We start from the raw sequence: 10448 nt of genomic DNA on the forward strand, positions 1-10448 counted from the left end.
CGTTGTGGGCCCTCGATGATTTAGTGATGACACCCTAAGTGCTTGGCCAAGCCAAGACTAATTTGATGTGTTCACCTGTAGTCGATTGTCAGTCGTGATAAATCGGATATCTGGAAACAACACATAGACTGAGAGAATGATTTCAATCCATTTCTCATGTCTATATGATATCTAGAATGGAGGAATATATGATCCCTTATCTAAAGGACACGCTATCTGATAAGATCAGAGTTGATAACGGCTTTAGAAAGCTACGATTGCGGATCGGGATCTGAAGTCGTACGCAGAATAGTTATTAGACTTATCCAAGTGGGAGACTATTGGATTAGTGTCTAAGTCCATAACTATTTCAGTATGTACTTGACCCGATGGTGCATGGTCCTTTTGGGTTACCTTCACCAAAGCAACTTGATAGGATGATATTATGGAAAGAGAGGATTAATTATGATTTATTAATATATTATGAGAATAATATATTAATGGAGAAATCATATTTTTTAATTAATATTAGTCAAGAATTAATTTTGTGGCTTAAAGACATTATTTAAATAAAGGGGACTAGTACTGTCAATTGTGTGATAGTTGGATATTGGGCTAATGGACTCTATATTAGAGGAGTGGACAAAATCTATGGGGAAACCCATTAGAAATCGTCCAAGGCCTCTAAGGAAGGAGTCCATGGGCTGCTTAGGGCCTAAGTAGTCAAATTAGGGTTTCCTTGTTAGATAACCCTAATAGCCTCACTATTTAAGGACCCCTAGGGCACCAAAAACGTGTCTAAGAGTTTCCTTAGGGTTTATAGACGTTTTTGAGTGCCTCTCCTCTTCTCCTTCTTCATCCTCTTGCTCTTGGTGTTTGTGAGCCATTAGACACTTGTGTCTCTAAGCTTTCTAAAGCCATTACAAGGAGGATTTGAGATTGTTATTGCTACATAACAATCAAAGGTAAGATCTAAACCCTATTCTTATGTTAATATCGATTATCACATGCTAGATCTAGGGTTTAAAGTCTTCGATGAATGCATGTACAATAGAGAAACCTAGATCCAAGCATTAGGTTTGCATGAGCACATAGGATGTTCTTATGGCTAAAACCCATCAAGTATGAACTTCAAGAGAGTATAAATGCAAGTAATCTTCAAGTGTTCTTAACAAAACAAGAGAGAATGAGGGAGAGCTTAGGAATTTCAAATTTTGCATGTAAAAGAGGACACACAACATGAAAGCCTCTAAGCTAGTTAAAGTGAAGACTTAATCTAAAGGTCCTTAACCATTAATCCCTTTAGACAAGCTTGTCTCCCATGCTTTCTCCCATACCTATTACTTTTGAATATACTAACATGAAAGTCGTACTCTTGTCTTTTGACTCTTATTTTATAAAAATAATAAAAGGAAGAAGACAAAAGCTTTATATTTTATAAACCAAGTTTATAAAATATGAACTTTAGCTTTTTGGTAAAAGACGAAAGAATTTATCTAGTCCAAAATGTTGCGCATGACTTATTAATTCATACCATATGAATTATATATAATGTTACTTCCTAATGAAAATTATTATTTCTTAGAAATAAATAATTTCCAATTTAATTATAAGCATTTATTGAATATTTATTAAAATTAATTTCTAATAAATAATCAATTATATCAAGTTGTTGTTAGTGTGACCCATGAGTATCATATGTTAAATAGCAATAACACTTTAATATGATTCTTGAGCATACTAGATCTTTCAATCTCCCACTTGCGCAAGTTTCATTAGACCGATATAGATAGTGGTGAATGTCTAGCAATATTTCACTGCCCCCATCAACATACGAGTTTGTGCCATTCTATCAACGCCCAATTCCCAGAAGCCCAAGGCTACAGGTTATGTATAAGGTAAGTTGATTAGTTATCCCTTTGCTACAAACATCATGTTGAACATGAGATACAAATTGCGATCAATCTCATTAGTTGTTCAACTTTTGGTAAGGTACCTTAGATGTTTATCTCTCAACACATAAGAGGAACAAATCCCATCTTGACTATATAAGCCTCTTGCATAATCCACACCATACTTGAAAATGGATTTTATAACTGCCCGGTTAAGGAACATCATTTGACCATATCAAAGCATAATACTCCCTACACTTACGTCCCACGATGTATCTCAGGTGTAAAGGATACAAAGATAATACCTTTTAATCAAGTATCCTTCATGATAATGATCCATGAGATGATCTTGATGTGGGTCAGTTCAATATTGGTTCTCTGACAAGTACCTATGAAACTTGGTTACAACCACTTGGCTACTTTCATCTAGTAAGAGTCAACTAATCCAATTCATATTAGTCTTACTTTATAATTGCTCCCACAATTATAACTGACTATGAACCTTTAGAATAATAACATTATTCATATATTAAACTTGTTAATATAGAACACAACAAGTACTAATGTAATAACTATATCCCAATACATCATAACATTATCTAATAGTTTTTGTTATAATGTTCCAATATCCAAATACTATATCCAAATCAAAAATCCATTTCTAGAATAATAAAGTGTTATAGTTGAAGTGTGACCATTCATACCTAGCTCAAAAGAATGACTTTATCAATGGATCTAAAAAAATTTAATTTATGTGAATTCTGTGAATACTATCATCTCCATACTTAACTTTACTCTAAGTATAGTTAAATATCCTGGAGAATATGATTGGCGTTCTTTCGTGACACATATCATGATAGCTTGATTAAGTGTACTCTCGAAATCACAAAGATTTATATGTGATCCTTGAATGGCAGAGATCAACATAGCTTTTCAATGATCTCTTTCATCCAATCATATTTTAATTCAACTTCTAAATTAGTGTTTTTCTTGGACCTCATTCCAACAAGACTTACCCTTCATTCCATAATGAAGTCAAAATCCAATTATAATTCATAATTATTTATATCTATTTAGAAATTAACATCTTGTCTAGCTCTTTCCATAAAGATCCTTTCTAAATTTATTTCCCCATATACATTCTCTTAGTTCTTCTAAAGTACTCTTAGAATGATCTCTTAGTTATCCAGTGACTTAACCATGTATTCAGTTTGTATCCTATGACATGTTTACAACATGATCAAATACCATGTCCTATGCATAATATGGCGTAAATGATGAATTCATTTGCCAAACAAATGGAATATAAATCATTTAATCTAGTTCAAATCTGAGCTAGGTACTTTTGAGGCTAGCTCAAAATGATACCATATGACAATGCTAAGAATTCTCCAAAAGAATCTTGTGTGTTGATCCATTTCAAGATATTGCCAATATATGTATAAGGACATGCAACTTTTAACATTCATTTTATCTATCCCTTATAGATTTCACTTTCCAAGAATGTATCTTATCATTCCTAAGTCTTTCATTTTAGAAACACTTTCTGAGTCAAGGTGAAAACGACCTTGCTTAGTCAGAATGTGGTTTCAAATGATTAAGTATGTCTCATTCATACAAGATTTGGAATTTTCACTATGCTCCCACTAGTTCTTAGTAAACACACATGTTCTATTCATTTTGATATAAAAAAACACTTTGTGGTTTTACATAAAATGATGATTTTAATATTGAGATGTTCGCTTTATATCCACAAGTGGATCTCAAGCTCTATATATTTTGTTAGAATAACATGGATTAAGAAAACGTCCAGGCTAATCTATATAGATATCTTGTAGTAGATTTCTATTAGAAAAAGCGGTCTTTCTTGATGTCTATTTACTATATATCATATTAAGAATATGAATTTATAGTAAATAATATCCTTGTTGATCTGATCATAACAACGTGTGAAAATGGTTTGATCACGGTCAATGTCATGAGTATGATGAGGACGATAGTCAATGACATGAGTATGAGAAAATCCTTTTACTAAAATCCTTGCTTTAAATATGTATGGTTATCCATGTAATTTATTCTTTCTAGAAGAAGTGTTTACTCCTTCTAGCCTTGCTATAGGGAGAAATTTTAATCAAGACCATAATTGACTTTCATACATGGGTTACATCTCATGTTCATGACTCTCAGTCATTTATCAGATTCGAGATCTGACATAGCATCTTCTTTAATGGATTTTCCAGAAACCATCAATAGAATCTCATCAATGAGAGATTCCACATTTCTCAAGTCATAGATGATTTCTACCACTAATGCGAACACTTTTTATTTGTGAATAGATCTTATTCAAGTTTAACAATTCTTGTTAAAACTAGTGCCAACTATTACTACATAAGGTTATGGTTCTTGAGCAGCTTCAAGTTCCATGTACCTATCACTCCCTTTTGTCATTAGAAGCTTGCTTTCTACTAACCTAGCTTTCACAAGAATAAGATAATTAATTCTTGGTGGGTTTGTATATAATAATCTAAGCCACATTTAGAGTATTATACACAAATATGTATTGAGTAGATTTTTGGATTTTGAAGCTTTAGTCCAACATCGGCTTCAAATCCACAAAACATTAAGTAAGATGAGGATTGAGCCTTTCCATACTAAATCTTATAAAGTGCTTAATCTACTTATTAGTTGGTGTTCATATTCAAGATACAATTAATAGGGATTGAAGTATTATCCCAAAAAATTAAAGGAAGATATTTCTACCCATTAAAAAGTGAATCATATCAAGTAAGATTCAATTCATCCTTTATCATCACTAAGGCTTTAGATTGTGTTATTGGTTTGTATCTTGTGTTAATCTCATACATTCATTAGAAAGGAAGTCATACACCAAAGTGTATATAGTTCCTTAATAATTATTTTCCCTTACACTTTAGTGAAAATATAATTAGGAATCATTTTCATATAAATAAGGTTCACATATGTCAAAAAACTACATTATTTTCCTTCAAACATCCTTTCTTGAAGTTGGAATATGTGAATGTCATTTATATAATAAACAATGTCAAAGATGAGTTTGATTTAAAACAAGTTTAAGTAAAAAGTTCTTGCATATAGAACTTAATTTTATTTAAAAAATGTTGATATTTACTTTACAATTTTATTAACAAATCTAGTCTCATAAATAGAAGTTAATCATTTCAGAATATGAATATTATCTTTACACTACAAGAATAAGACCCTTTTATGACGCGCAAACAACGACACTCATTGATTTATGTTACGCAAAAGAGAGTGACATTAAAAAAGTGTCGTCTCTTCAAAAAATTTAAGGATTTAGGTCACGCATTATTGTGTTCCCTTAAATTAGTGTCTAAACAAAAAAAAAACACGGTGGGCACTTATAATAAAATGTGTGTCGTCTATGTCGCTTTATAAATTTTAATGGAACGCGCGTTTCATCTGAGGGGGGGGGGGGGGACCAAATTATCGACATGACGGAATTAATAAAAAATTAGGATGGAATTATACCTGAATGATGCGTCAGGATGAATTGTTTAAATTATAGGAATGATTATATGAATAATCTTGGGTGTGTTTGGATAGAGCTTTGCTATTCAGAAATAGAACAACTATTTCAACAGAGGAAGAACTTTGAGATCAACTTAAGTCATAGACACTCAAACTTCACTTGTTTATTCCATGCGGGCAAAGGCCCTATTTATAGGCTCAAGAGAGCCGGTTACACAATTAAGTTGCAATCGTTTGATTGCAATGCGACATACATATTTACAATATAGCCCCCTAGACTATTGAGGGTTACACACTTTATTTCATATCCTAGACACTACTTTATATCACATTTTCTACCAACATTAATAATCATACAAAGACAAATTACAAATAATTATAATGACAAATAATTACAATTCCTTCCACAATGAAAGGACGCGTGTCTTCAATAATGTCTTAAATACGTCGTTGCTTTCGTCATTCCTCCCACCACCGAAAGGACATATATTTCTGAATGATGTGTGCTTTGGTCATGGCTAACGTTAGTCTTCAATGAACGGTGTTTATTACATATTCAAGTAAGGATGTTTTTAGTTGTTGTGCTATGATGGCTTCCATTCTCTTTTCAATGTGTCTGCTATATGATTGTTGGCGCTTTTGATATACTTGAGGTATGGATGAAATTGATGTAATTGTAATTGCCAACGAATCAATCGTCGTCGACAATAATCTTCTTGTAATTTATATTGCCAAAAGCCAAGTAGATACTTAGAATCTGTGCGTAATTCGAATTTGGTTTGAAGTAGCTCAACTTTCCATTTTTACAATGTTCTGAAACATGCTAGTGTTTCTCGTTCATGTGTGCTATAATTTTGCTCCATTTGGGAAAATGTTCCCGATATATACTTGCATAGTTTTTGCTCATATTTATCTGTTTTTAATACTTTAGATGATACATCCATATCAGTGTATGCTTTTGGTGATATTTTCATATCACTGTATACTTTATCATTGTTTACTTTAGATGGTATTTTCATACCAATGTATGCTTTATCATTGTATACTTTTGATGAGTCAGATATGAGGTTTCCCTCACTATCTAATCCCAATAATACTTTTCCACGTACAATTGTTTTTAGGCATCCTGCCCAAGTGTCTTGTGATGCATTTATCTCCACAATTAGAAAATCGTCGATTTTTGCATTATATAAAGTGGGGAGAACTCGAATTTTTTGTTTTATACTTTGTACCAAAATAGTATCTGTATTGGTCCAAGACCAAGGTATTTTTTCTGATATTTTCTTTTGTAAAACTTTTCTTTCTTTTGCTAAGTTTTTCAAAAACCCTTGTTCTGCAATATAATTTAAACAACCAAGAAATAGTTGTATTTGTTTTCTATTTTCAAGTTTATCAGGAAACATATTTAATTTTTCTCTTATATTGTCTGTTAACAATAATTGACCGTTTTCTCCAATTTTTAATCCGAGATATTCAACTGTAGATTGAAAAAGTTTTGATTTCTTTTTTAATAAAACTAAACCCTTTTCTTTAATTCTTTGTAGAACCTTGACGACTGCATCAATGTGTGTTTGTTCATTTCCTTTTGTAAAAACAATTATATCATCAATATATGCAAGACAAATATGATCTAACCCATTTAAAGTTTCATCTATGAATCGTTGATATATTGCTGGTGCCTGTTTTAAACCGAATGGAAGGATATTCCATTCATAGTGCTTCTGAGGAGGACATCAAAAAGCGGTTAGTGGTTTTGTATTTTCATGTAAGCGTAATTGTCAATATCCAGATTTTGCATCAAATGTACTAAAATGTGTATTTCCTTTTATTTTTTCTAAAATATATTCTTTTCGTGGTAATTTATATGAGTCTCCTATAGTAGCATCGTTCATTTTTTATAATTAATTACCATTTTTCGTTTTCCCCGTTTTATTTCATTATTATTTTCTACATAGAATGCAGGTGCAGAATGGGGACTTATGCTAGGTCGAATGATTCATTTTTCTAGTAGTTCAATGCATTCTTGTTTAAATTCAGAAACCTCTTTTATACTATATGGAATTTTATTTGGAATATTAACTTCATCATTTGGATTTTTTAATAATATTATTATTTCTTGATTATTTCTATTTTTTAAATGATCTAGCGGGTTTTCACTACATACTTCTTCAAGTTGTTTTTCACTAATTTCTTTAGCGAACGTTAGTAATATACATAGTTGAAAACCAATTTTCCCTAAGAACACTTAACCAAAAGTATGTTACTATCATTATGTTGAAAACCATCCATGAACCTCATAGCTTAAAATTACATTCTCCCTAAGAACACTTAACCAAAAGTATGTTACTATCATTATGTTGAAACATATTTGGTACCCATTAGTAACAACATAATTGCATAACATGTGTTATGGTTGTTTAGGGTTTTCAAATCTCATCCCTAATATAAACTTTTGCTTTTTCCAGTGTAAGGATTCATTGAAATTTGAATAAACTTTAACAACATGATCAATCTCGGTGTCTCACCTTCTACATCTAAATTACCTTCATCATATTCAGCATGATGCTCTTCCTATATTATTTTGGATTTTTTTTCATGAAAACACAACTTACTTAAAAAATGAGTCGGTGCTTGTATTGTTCACATAACAAATCTCATCAATAAGCTCAATATCAACATATAAATATCGTGTGTAAATTATTCGATACAGTGATGCATTCACAAAAATCCATACACAGGGTCTACATCATTCAATACTACATGTATAACATATTAATATGAGAAATGATAACGAACAAATTATCCCGGAAGTTAACATCAACAAAAATGTACTAAAGAATTGACATTCTATAAAGATTGTTCAAATTTTAGAAACATAAAATTAGGATATTCAAGGAAGAACGATGAAGAGAGATCATTTTTATTGTTGGGAAAACTTACAGTGATCATTAACTACAAAATTCTTGACTACTCTTTGTTGTTTTTGAATAAACAACTGTCTGGCACTGCTACAAAAAAGCTTATAGGACCCGGTTAAATAAATTAAGTAACCCGATTTTAAACCGGGTCTTAAAGCGATTCCTATGTGAAAAAAGAAATAGAACCTGGTTTTAAAACCGGCTCCTAACTACCACAAAAGAACACAATTGTTCATAAAACCGGGACATATAAGGGAAACATAACGCACAGTACTTGATCATATATGAATATTAGGACGCGGTCCTACCATACAAAACCAGGTCATATAAGGATATAAGAGCCCGGTTCCAATCCCTAAACCGGGTCATATAAGGATTAAATATGGAACAGTTCCATTCAAATAACCAGGTCTTTTCAGCCATGCAAAAAATAACTATAATCACAATATCGAACATATAACTACAGGAAACCGGGTTAAGTAAAACAGAGCATGGTTATAAGAATTAAATTGGCAACAACTTTATTCAAATGACCATAATATAAAGAAAACAATTGATAAAAAACACAAATTGATACTTGCATCCGAAGCACACATTAAAAACAAAACAAAGTTACGCATTGATGAACAAATTATATTAATATAAACATGCTAAATAAACAATCATTATAGTCATCGATATAAACATGCTTAAGTGTTGTTAAAAACTAGTTGATTTGGTCATTTCATACTACATAATAATTTTCAAAAAAAAGATTTTATTTTCCCATGTAGAGGTGTTGTCCAATAATCAAGTGTTGCAGCTATCCTCCATCTTCACCTAAATACAAAACACAACAACTATCCTCCATCCTCATTGAAAAACAAAACACAACAGATAATTAGTTTTTTTTCTAGCATTTCAAAAGAGTTGAATTTAGAAAACAATCATTAAACTAAAAGTAGGATGTTATAAAGATTAACAACTAACCTTATATGCACTTTTAGACAACCACATCATTCATAAATTTCAAAAATTCTCTGGCCCATGTAGCAATAGTTGTAACCAACGTCTTTTCCTCGAATGCAGTTTTTTCATTCCTAAGCATATCAAACTACATGAAAATAAAATTAAAACTACTGAATAACAAAACAATTTGTTTCTTGCTTTAGACAAAAAGATTTTTTTAAAGAAGTACTTACTCTACTCGGAAATCCATGTTGTCTATTCAACACAAAATCAAAGATCCAATTCATTACATAATGCCCTCTCAGGTCATGTTCGGCTTGGTTGCACTAAAATTGTGATAGAAGGTAAACATAAATCAGGCAAATGAAACTACATCTAACTAGTAGATAAGTAATAAGATAAATTACCTCAGTGAGCTTCCATACACTTGGAATTGATGTGCTCTTTTCATACCTCTCAAAAGTGTAACACCCCAATTCTGGTATGATATTTATATATTTAAATTTATTTTTTCAAGTTTTAAGGGGAACTCGACGAGTCAGTAGCTGGACTCGTCGAGTAGAGTCGGGATTTCGAGCACGTTTAAGTTGGCGACCCGGCGAGTCCGCTAGTCTGTACGAAACCCTAATTTCAAGGGTTTGCACCCTATTTAAACAACTTTTGAGGCCACAAATGATCCCCCATCACCCCTCAGAGCATCATTCTCGAAACCCTAGAGCCCTCTTTGCATTTTTGTGTGATTTTGGTGTGTTCTTTGAAGATCTTGAGAGAAAAAGGAAGGTAGATCAAGAGGAGAAGAAGGAGATCCTAGATCCTTGAGAAATTTCAGAAGATAGTAAGGTATATCTTGGCCCTTTTCTGTTTCTACGCTTAAATCCCCTTTTTGAAGCCATTAAAGCTATTCTTGAACCATTTCTTGGCTTAGTAGTAGCATAGAGGACTCATGGAGTTGATTAGCCTTCAGATCTAGCTAGGTTTGAATTCCAGAAGCTTAGATCTAGCACCTTTATGGATCCATTTTGCATGGAAGCTCTAGATCTACTCTTATAGTGTGCTTTGAACCTTAAAACCTTCATTTGATGTTATTTACACGTAAAGTTGGAAACTTTACGTGTTAATCAAGTCCCAGGAACCCAGATCTATGAATGGTATGGACTGGTTTCAAGCAGAATCGAGTATATAG

The sequence above is a fragment of the Lactuca serriola genome, chromosome 6 (assembly GCF_051521515.1).
Source record: "Lactuca serriola cultivar US96UC23 chromosome 6, Lser_US96UC23_V15, whole genome shotgun sequence".
Classification (NCBI taxonomy): Eukaryota; Viridiplantae; Streptophyta; class Magnoliopsida; order Asterales; family Asteraceae; genus Lactuca; species Lactuca serriola.